Genomic DNA, 10,968 nt, shown 5'->3' with positions numbered 1-10,968 from the left:
CCAGTGCAGTGCTGGACACCAAATGTTGTTTAATGTCACAGAAGGCCTTTTCTGCCTCTGTATTCCATTGAATAGGTGATGTCATTTTAAGGTTTGTTTCATACATCAATTTTGACAATGGTGCAACAATTTCTGCATAGTTTGGAATCCATGCTCTACAATAATTTGTCAGACCTAAAAATGACATCATATGTTTCTTTGTCTGTGGTTTAGGGGCTTTTAAAACTATAGCTTTTCTGTCCTCTAATATAGTCCTTCCTCCTTCACTTAAATTATGGCCTAGATATTTGACTTGTTTTTTACACCATTGTAATTTATTTTTGTTAACTTTATGTCCCTCTCCTGCTAGATGATGCAATAAGGCCAATGAATCTTTGATGCATGTGTCTTTATCTAGAGATGCCAGCAGCACGTCATCCACATAAAGTAAAATTTGGCTCCCTCCTGGGGGAGTGAATTTAGACATGCTTGTTTTCATTATTTGTGAATAAATGGTTGGACTTTCACAGTAACCTTGTGGCAATCTAGTAAATGTGTATTTTTTCCCTTCAAATGTGAATGCAAACCAAAATTGACTTTTCTTTTCTACTGGTATAGAAAAGAAAGCATTACTTATGTCTACCACTGTAAACACTTTAGCGCTTGGTTTCAATGAATTTAACAATGTGTGTGGATCTGGTACGCATGCTGCTCTCTGAATTACTGCAGAATTTACTGCCTGTAAATCTTGCACCATTCGCCAACCAATTGAAGGTGGGGCCTTTTTTACTGGAAAAATGGGTGTGTTACATGGTGAATCTGGACAATCCACTATAACTCCTGCCTTAATTAGTGCTTCAATTACTGGTTTTATTCCTTCATGTGCATCTGGTTTTAACGGATATTGACGAATCCCTGGTCTATATTCTGTTTTGGGTTTAATTTGTACTGGTAAAGCCCCTTTAATAAGGCCTATATCAAATGGTCCCGTGGACCATAATTCTTTGGGGACTTTTTTCAATGTTTCTTCATCAATTTCAGTGAGAATCATTTGGTCTAATCAAACAGGTTGCATGTGTTTCCCTTCATCAACCTGTATTGTCCAAAACACCGCCTTTCTAATTAGACCAGTTGATGCACTGTATTCCAGTTTGTTTTCTATTTGCTGCCAATCATCTATCTCTTGTCCTTGTTTTACTAATGTTCCCATATGTTTCCATTGTGACTCATAATCTTTGCACAACGAAACATGTGGGACACTTGTATTTTTATACAGTTCCTTTAATTTGTCTGGTAAAATAATTCCTGCCGCGACTTTTGCTTCATTATCTGAGTATAGATAATCTACAGTAATCTCATTAGGTGTCGCATGTCGTAACTTGTTTTCATATTCTAGGTCTGGCCCTTGTGTGTTATTGTACCACAGAATTATATGCAGCTGATCACATTGTTTTTTATCTTCAAATTCTGTGATAAGCTGCAAGGCTGCAGACACTAGGGCCTTCCCCATGTTTAACGGTGGTTTGTTTGTGATATCGATTGTGTAATAGAATGTATTTTCTTTGTTTTCCAGTGTTAAATAGAGGTCCTCTCTCTTTAATTCATGTTTTCGTTTCACTACAATATTTCCATTTGATGATGGAATGAGTACAAGTCCTAATTGGAATAAGCCATCTCTTCCCAACAAATTCACAGGGCACTCCGGGACTTCGAAAATGGGCATTCTACAAGTTTTTCCCTGTGGGTCTCTAATCCACACAGGCTCAAGTTCCATGGCAAAAGTAATTTGTCCATTTGCAGATCTCACTAGTGCCTTATGTCCCGATAATCTGGAACCTGGAATCTTTTCCCGACATGCAGTCCTACATGCCCCTGTATCGCAAAGAAATGTCATTTGTTTACCATTTACTGATAAAGTTATTTCAGGTTTTTCAGTGTCCAAACTCAGAATGTCCTGTAAATTGAAATCCACCTCCTCATTCTCTGTAATGTTTACACAGGAGGATTTGTTGAGTTGGGAAGCAGGCTGGCTTAGTCATGCAGTAGTTTGTCCGTATTCTCTTTTATTTTTATTAGGGCAATCACGCGCAATGTGGCCTTTGTTTCCACAGCACCAACAGATGTTCTTATCACAATAATTTCGATTTCTATCATTTCTTACTCTCCAACGGCCTCTGCCGCGTCCCCTAAAATTATCTCTTTCTCTGCCTTGATAGTATATTTCTGATCTTTCGTCGAGGAAGACATCAATTTTTGTTTTCTTCTTTTTCTCTAACACTCTCTCTGCGTGGAGGGCATGATTAACATATTCCTCCAGTGGGCCAGTTGCTAGGTTTATCCAATGTTTATCTACCCATCTGTTAATGTGTTCTTTTGAATTCGCATGTAAAGCATTTTTTAACTGCTGTTGGTAAGGGCCCTGAGGACTAGCATCCTCATTCAAGCCGCTGTTTGCTTTAAAACAAGCAGTCATTCTAACTCTATATTCTTCAAAAAGTTCGTCATCCTTTTGTTTCACTCTATTAATTTCCGTGTAATTTGCTCTTTTGCGGAACCTGGCTGTGGTTCTCTCTATCAAACCCCTAACTCTATATTGTAATTCTTTGTCATCATGTGGCATTATAACACCATGGTGCTTTGGGTCCCAATCCCCTCGGCAAAGATGCCAATCAGGTCCCATTGCCGTCATCCAAACTTGTTGAGTCTCTGTCCCATTTAAATGATAAGATTGTCTAAGATTTTCTATTTCCTCAACAAACTGGACAATGTCTACTTTGTAAGGTGTGATGCCGGCTACGGCCTTTTTCACATCCTCATTTGTCCAGGTCCTATAGACCAAAAGAGTTTCTCTGCGATCTTCTTGTACATTCGGATTTGCCACTTCAATCATCGGAAATAAATCCATATCTCCCTCGTCTGAGGTTATATTTGTTATTTTGGGAGTGGGAGAAAATGTTTCTCCCAAATTTCTAGACCAATTCATTTGTACCCCTCCCGATCGTAAAATTCGTTGTGTTTGTGCCTCTTGAGTTGGAGGATTTTCATGAGGTGGCAAAACCGGGTACAATGGTGCTGATGCTTTTGTTTCCTTACTTTTTTTACAACTTTCTTCAATTATCTTTTTCTCGCTTGTTCTTATTATTGGTCCTGTCTCGTCATCTTCCTGTCTTTGAAACAACATATTTTTATGTCTACCTTCCTGCTCTTTTTGTTCATTTGTTAAGTGTTTCTTATTCTCCCTTCCTTTTTCTCTTTTTGACGCCATGTTTAACCAGAAGAGTAAGTCGTCAAATCCATCTTTTTGTATTTGTGATATATCATTTTTGTGTCGACACTTTATTTCGTTTTGAAGTTTCACTATTTTTTGCGAATTTAGCTGGCCAGCGAAACCGTATTTGGTTATCCACGTGTTTAAATGTTCTATTTTGGAAGGGTTTTGGAGTTGAACATATTTCCAATCTTTACATGTTAGGCCTATTTTTGGATCCGGTTTATTGTTGTTATTTCCCATTTTTGTGAATTTGGAAGTCAGTTCATTTGCACCTAGAGTGACCTAAATACTGACTTTATTCAAAAATGACAGGGTGACAATTAATGTCTGAGTTTTGGTAATTCTCAAGCTTCTACCCTAATTGGGGCGGAGAATTCTTGCCTTTGCTTCCAAACTCAGTTGTCACTTACAATCCTGTCTTATAAATTCATACTTTTACACATACACACGATATTAATAACGTTTTTATAAACACACGAAAACACGGAAACACAGAAACACAGAAATACAGAAATACGGAATTTAAGTACGTACAGGACTCCGCCGTCCCCACGGATTTTATCGGATTCCGTCCTCCATCTAACTTGCCAGTGACTAGTATTACACAAGGTTTATTCTGCCGCAGACTTCTTCGTCGCGCAATTCATTCACTCTTTTATTCCTTTTTCCTAAAAAATTTTTTTTAAAATTTAACTCACCAAAGTCGTCTTCAATCCTGTGGATTGTCGTCAACCTCCAGATCCCAGTTGAGAAGTCCGAAGACCAGTCCCGGAAAGGGTCTCAAATGCCGTGGCCACGGTCTCTTAACTGGATGTCGGCTCCACAACTGGAATCTTCGGGTGTGTTGACATCCGGCTCGAAGGACCAATTTATGTTGGATTAATCTTACCCAACATTATAATAGACACAAAAGGAATGAAGACGCTTGTTACTTTTTCTCATGAGGAGGGCGTATGGGAGATTGTTCAGATCACAGTCTCTCAACACGCTCTAAACAATCCCCCCCCCTCGCTCCTGTATTTATTTGAAATAGGAGGGATTTACAATCATAATGTTCTAAGCAATAAGACACAACACAGAATATTTGATAATAAGAGGGTTTTTTCCCAGACATAGTATTTTAAGCAATAAGACACAACACAGAATATTTGATATTATTCTAAGTAATAAGACACAACACAAAATATTTGATAATAAGAGGGTTTTTTCCCAGACATAGTATTCTAAGCAATAAGACACAACACATAATATTGGATCAACACCTGTCACGACCCGACCACATCCGATCACGTCCTTGGTCCAAGCGTCCTTCCATGGATGATGCTGAGTCTTCTTTTTGAAGGTGAAACATCTAAAATTGTCCATCATACTAATGCAAGCTAAGCAAATAAATGATAACTTCTATAATATATTTAACAATGGATTACTTGGGTTGTTCCTAACATCTGATGAAAATTTCAGGTCAATAGCACCTTTGAAAGTATATTTAGTGAGAAAAATGGTGACGTGTTAAATGCTTATTTCAGCCTCTGTATATGTGTGTGTATGTCTATGTGTGTGTATATATATATATATGTGTGTGTGTGTATATATATGCAGGTATGTATGCCATGAATTTGGTTGGTACCAAAAAAAGTACTGACTGTAATGTGATGTTTTATGTAAATATGTAGCTATATCACATTGTATAGTGTGTTGTACATGTGCTTATTTGTTTTTCAAATATTTATTTGTCCGAGGTTTTATTTGGCCTTGTTTTTCCCAGCTGTAGCTGTAGTCAGGTCGGCATTGTAAATGAGAAACTTTTCTTAATTGACTTTCCCAGTTAAATAAATAAATAAATAAATAAATAAATAAATAAATAAATAAATAAATAAATAAATAAATATCCACCCATCCATCCATTTTCCATACCGCTCATCCTCACTAGGGTCGCTGGCGTGCTTGCGCCTATCCCAGCTGACTTCAGGCGAGAGGCGGGGCACACCCTGAACTGGTCGCCAGACAATCGCAGGGCACAAAGAGACAAACAACCATTCACACACACAGTCACAGCTACAGGCAATTTAGTGTCTTCAATTAATCTGCAATGCATTTTTTTTGAATGTTGGAGGAAGCCCAAGTACCCCAAGAAAAGTCCAATCCAGGCAAACAACAAAGGCCATGTTTAGTTATTTTTAGTATACTTTGGACACCCCTACAGTATGTGTGGCAATCCATGACCTTCAACAGCATGAGCCACTTGGGACTGCAGCAGCATTTGGAAGTGCATGGAGGACACGCCAGTTTAGCTTCAGAAGGATTATTTATCATTATAGGTCAGGTTTATGATCAATATTTCCAATTATTGTGGGGCACCACAAAAAATTCATGTGACATCACTGATATAAATACTGTATAACCTTAAGTCTCATGAACTGTTATAATTTTATAGTAGTATAGATAGAATTTAAGTACTGCACATAAACAGTATGTATGCATTAGCCTTATCAATCATTAGCACTCTTGGTAGGATGTTACACTGTTATGAAATGAAACATCTCATGTCTTCCCAAGAATGCAATGTACAATGTCAAAAGGTTACAATATAAAAAAGATGGAAAAAGGTGCAACAATGCACTTTTACTTTCTTTTACATTTAAATCATTATGTGTGATTAGTGATCAAAACGTTTTTAATCCCATAAGTAATTCCAGTGTTATAATTGGTGTTGTTGTGATGAACATCCATCCATCCACTTTCTCAGCCACTTCTCCTCACTAGGGTCGCGGGCGTGCTGGAGCCTATCCCAGCTGTCATCGGGCAGGAGGTGGGGTACACCCTGAACTGGTTGCCAGCCAATCGCAGGGCACATACAAACAAACGACCATTCGCACTCACAGTCATGCCTACGGGCAATTTAGAGTCTCCAATTGAGGCATGTTTTTGGGATGTGGGAGGAAACCGGAGTGCCCGGAGAAAACCCACGCAGGCATGGGGAGAACATGCAAACTCCACACAGGCGGGGCCGGGGATTGAACCGGGGTCCTCAGAACTGTGAGGCTGACGCTCTAACCAGTCGTCCACCGTGCCGCCTGTGATGAACATAATATAATATATTATTTCAGAGTTTCACACACTCACTGCATCTGGTAGCTCTCGTTTGCCAACAAAATTACATTGGTTGCTGTGCTTGGATTAAAACTATAGCCACTAATGTAATGTAATGTGACGAAATCTTATCTTCTCATTTTAGACTCCTGTTCACGCCATACGACTTGAACCCCCATCCTTCTGGCCCCGGATCTGCGGCGTGGGGCTCTTGGGGATGCTGGGCCTGTTTCCCCCTCCTCCTCTTAGGTCTGGTTTTGTCCGTGTTGCCCTCCTGAGGGGAGGTGGGGGGTCCTGTTCTCTGGGTGGGGGCCTTGGGGCTGTGCTGGTGCCCCCCTTTTCTCTGTAGTGTTACAGTTGGCCGTGTATTTCACACAGTCAGCACATTTTTATTACGCACACTGTACTTATTTTGCACATTAGCCACATTCACATCTCATTCAGGGTCCCCAGGCCGGGTCCTGGCACATCTGTTCTTGTCTCCGGTCTGGTCACCCCCCTTCTCTGCCCTGCCAGTCTTCCAATTTTAATGCATCAGACACCCGTCATTGGGGGGGAGGGCAGTCTCGGGCTGGGGAGGACACTTGGCCAGGTGTTCCGGCACTCCGGCCTGCTCTCTGTGCTGCCATGCCTTTCCCCTGCAGATATTTAATGGACCACATATTGTACATTCACACATCCTTTGGGGAGCTGGTTGGCCTGGGTGGGGCTGACGGTTGTGGGTCATCATTGCCCCGTGATCGTCTCACACCACCCCTACCAGTCTCCCCAATTTTAATACACGACAATCCACCGCACACGATTACGGTACAGTCGGTGACCTTCTCTTGACTCCCCCCCCTTCGATTGTCGGGCAGCGCCCCGCCCCCCCCCCCCCCCCCCCCCCACCCCACTTGGGTCCCTGCCTTCCTCTCCTCTCTCCTAGCGCCCTCGGCCGTCATTGCTCGCAGTGGGTGCTAAAGATGGGCTTGCTTTTGGTGGACTGTGACCTTTTTTCAGGTGGCAGCTGGCTCCTGTATTGTGCCCTGTTGGTGGTTGGGCCCCCCATGCTTTCCGGGGGTGGTAGGAGTGGTGGCAGCAGTGGGGCACGCTGGGTGGGGGGAATGGGGCATGGGGGCCTGTGGTTCGGTACCCGTGCCCCCTTCGGTTGGGCTGGGTAGTGGGTGCCGTCCCCCTGGCTGGGTCGCCCGCGGGATGGGCTTGCTGGTTTGGTATTAATAATATTAATAATAATAATAATAATATAATATTAAGATGGCGGCACGGTGGCCGACTGGTTAGAGCGTCAGCCTCACAGTTCTGAGGACCCGGGTTCAATCCCCGGCCCCGCCTGTGTGGAGTTTGCATCTTCTCCCCGTGCCTGCGTGGGTTTTCTCCGGGCAATCCGGTTTCCTCCCACATCCCAAAAACATGCATTCATTGGAGACTCTAAATTGCCCGTAGGCGTGACTGTGAGTGCGAATGGTTGTTTGTTTCTATGTGCCCTGCGATTGGCTGGCAACCAGTTCAGGGTGTACCCCACCTCCTGCCCAATGACAGCTGGGATAGGCTCCAGCACGCCCGCGACCCAAGTGAGGAGAAGCGGCTCAGAAAATGGATGGATGGATAATATTAAGATATCAACTCACGGGTTCTTACAGGTGTTTAGACACTATAAAGGCATCCCACCGCAGCACTCATTAGTATCACTGCCTTGCTCATTTCCCACATCCTGTCCTGTCCTTTTCTGTCCTCTCTCATCTTGCCCTTGGTCAGTTGTTGCATGTCCTCACCAGGTATCTTTTGATAAGTGTTGAACCCTTGTAACCAAGCTCACATTTTAATTAGTGCTGATTGTTGTTGGCATGTTCAATAGTTTTTAATTGAAAGAGGTGAGGTGCAGTTTAATTGCATCCCTGAAGCAGTCATGTGTTGTGCTGGAATATCAGAGATGCTATTAAAATGACCTGTGAGAATAATGGGGATTAATATATATTCTGACTCAAGTATAAAAATAACAATGGCATTCCAAAGCATTTTTACGTAGCCTAATTGATTAAGAAAGGTAAAATATGAATATTCAAACAATGCATGTTGGGTTACTTGAAAACTTAAAATTGTCTACAGGTGTGAATGTGAGTGTGAAAGGTTGATTGCAGAACACATATCGACAATCTTGTCCAAAGGCAGCTGGGATAGGCTCCAATTATCTGCGACCCTAATGAGATCAAGCTTGTCGAGAAAATGTATGGATTGAAGCAGGGCCGTCTGGGGTTAGCAAACGTTAAGAGCACTGCGGTCTCCAGGGGGGCCAAAAATTGGGCAAATTTGTATTTATTTATTTATTTATTTTGGGGTGGGGGTAATTAATAATAATCTTAATAGACAAAAAAACAAAAATGAATTACCCAAGCTGGGTTTACATGGAGCATTGTATTCCGATTAGAATTGTGTAAGAAGCCCAAACTGAATAAAACTCCTCCGTATACAGTAAACACCTCAATTGGAAGAAACAGGCTAAAACTGAATTGAATTTCCCCAAACTGATCAAAAGTCATGTAAATGGTCCAATTTCTCTTCCATTCTTTCTGCAAATGCCGTCTTGACGTAAATGCGTAGTGACCGTCATAATTTGCACACTTGAAAATATGGCGGCTTCTGTACAAATAATAAAAAATATAAAAAATGTGATAAAAGTGTAAAAACAATTGCAACTACTGTGTTAAATAGATGACTTACTTTAATCATGATAAATCACATTATCTGCGCCATGATAAATTACATAGATCTGTGCATGTCACATGTCTGTTCTGATTAAATTTAGTAACGCACATAAACACGCAGAGGTCACATATCGAGATCTGCATATTGACAGGAAGTGGAGTGGCTGGAGTTGGGGTGCGTCCGACACAACCTGAAGCTGAACACGAGATGAGAGAGATGATCGTGGACTTCAGGAGGCATCCTGTGCCAACCATCGAGACCTTCAAGTTACTGGGAATGACAGTCTCTCAGGACCTGAAGTGGGAGACCAACATCAACTCTATCTTCAAAAAGGCCCAGCAGAGAATGTACTTCCTGCGGCTTCTGAGGAAGCACTGCCTGCCACAGGAGATGTTGAGGCACCACAGCAGTCATCGAATCAGTCCTCTGTTCATCCAGCACAGTCTGGTTTGGTGCTGCCACAAAAAAGGACAAACTCCGACTGCAAGGGACAATCAAAACTTCTGAAAAAATTGTCGGTACCCCCCCTACCCACCATTGAGGACTTGCACGCTGCCAGAACTAAGACGATGCAAAATCCTCCACATCCTGGTCAACACCTCTTCCAGCTCCTTCCCTTAGGTAGGCGCTATCAAACAATGCAAACTAAAACTAGCAGACATTCCAACAGCTTCTTCCCTCTTGCCATTAACTTCTTAAACAGTTAAATTAAGTTAAATGCCATCGTAACATGCTGACAATTTTGTCTCGACATTGTTGTCACATCTCTGTTGGGCCAATTATACATTATTTGTGGACTCAGTGTAGTAGTCCCGTCACTCTGCCCTATTTGCATATCTGCTGTTGACCAATACTGGCCACTCATATTCTTGAGAAGTATCTGCATCATTTGCACAATTGAGACTGTTCCAGATTATCGCACTACTGGTCACTTGAATCATCTTAAAATTCTCAAAGTCTCTGCATCTTTTGCACAATGGTCACTGGACCAGATTATCCCTCTATTAGTCATTTTACACTGCTCTCAATTGTTAAAAGACTGCATCATTTGCACAGTTGTCAAAAACTGAAAAGAAAACAATTGTATCGGCATTACCACATTACCGCTAACCTTTCACTACTCAGTGACTGTGTTTTTTATGTTTTTGTCGCCGAAGTATTTTCTATCAAATGTCTGTCTGTTGTCGTACTAGAGTGGCTCTAACTACTGGAGGCAAATTCCTTGTGTGTTTTTGACATACTTGGCAAATAAAGATGATTCTGATTCTGAACATGTATCCCAGTATTAATGCTTATCACGATTAAAGTCATGATAAGCAAGTATTTCTTTTTATTTATTTTTTTTAGGGCTAAATACTCGCCACAGCCATTTTTTTTTTGCAACATTCTAATTAAGTGTGATTTTCTTCGGGCACTATAATATTTTGTGGTTGGAAGTCTGCTTTTCACTGGTGTATTTTTATCTAACTTGTTCTGTGTTTGTGAACTTTAGGCAGGATTAATGTAACTCACTATTAAGAGTCTCCAGCGAGTCTTTAAAAACCCTTAAGCTGGTCCAAAATGTTGCTGCTTGAGTACAAAGTAGAACTAGGAGAAGCTATGTAATAGCTTCACTGCACTGACTCCCTGTAAATTTTAGAATTGACGTTATCCTCATCTACAAAACACTTACAGAGGTCATATTTTGCCAAACCAACTTTTTCTACACTGCAAAAAAAGGATTTCTAAGAAAGTAAAAAAGAAAAGGTGAAATGATTCTTATTTTAAGCCCAATAAGCAAAATCATCTTGATCAGGAAATTTTGCATTAGAAAATTTGTCTCGAATTTAGGAAAAATATATAACTTTTTCTTAATAACAAAAAACTATATAGCTAACTTTAAGATATAAATGCTAGTAACAAGCAAGAAACATGGGTTGCACAAG

General features: G+C 41.1%; 1 long non-coding RNA gene across 1 annotated transcript; it reads left to right on the top strand.

Annotated features, from left to right (window-relative positions):
* Nucleotides 1–6,386: 6,386 nt before the first annotated feature.
* On the top strand, nt 6,387–10,314 carry LOC133482287 (uncharacterized). The gene is made up of 2 exons (XR_009789746.1): nt 6,387–6,589; nt 9,195–10,314. It is a non-coding gene; the product is annotated as an uncharacterized LOC133482287 (long non-coding RNA).
* Nucleotides 10,315–10,968: the final 654 nt, after the last annotated feature.

The sequence above is a fragment of the Phyllopteryx taeniolatus genome, chromosome 8 (assembly GCF_024500385.1).
Source record: "Phyllopteryx taeniolatus isolate TA_2022b chromosome 8, UOR_Ptae_1.2, whole genome shotgun sequence".
In the NCBI taxonomy this organism is placed as follows: Eukaryota; Metazoa; Chordata; class Actinopteri; order Syngnathiformes; family Syngnathidae; genus Phyllopteryx; species Phyllopteryx taeniolatus.
This window is presented reverse-complemented; position numbering and strand designations above follow the sequence as displayed.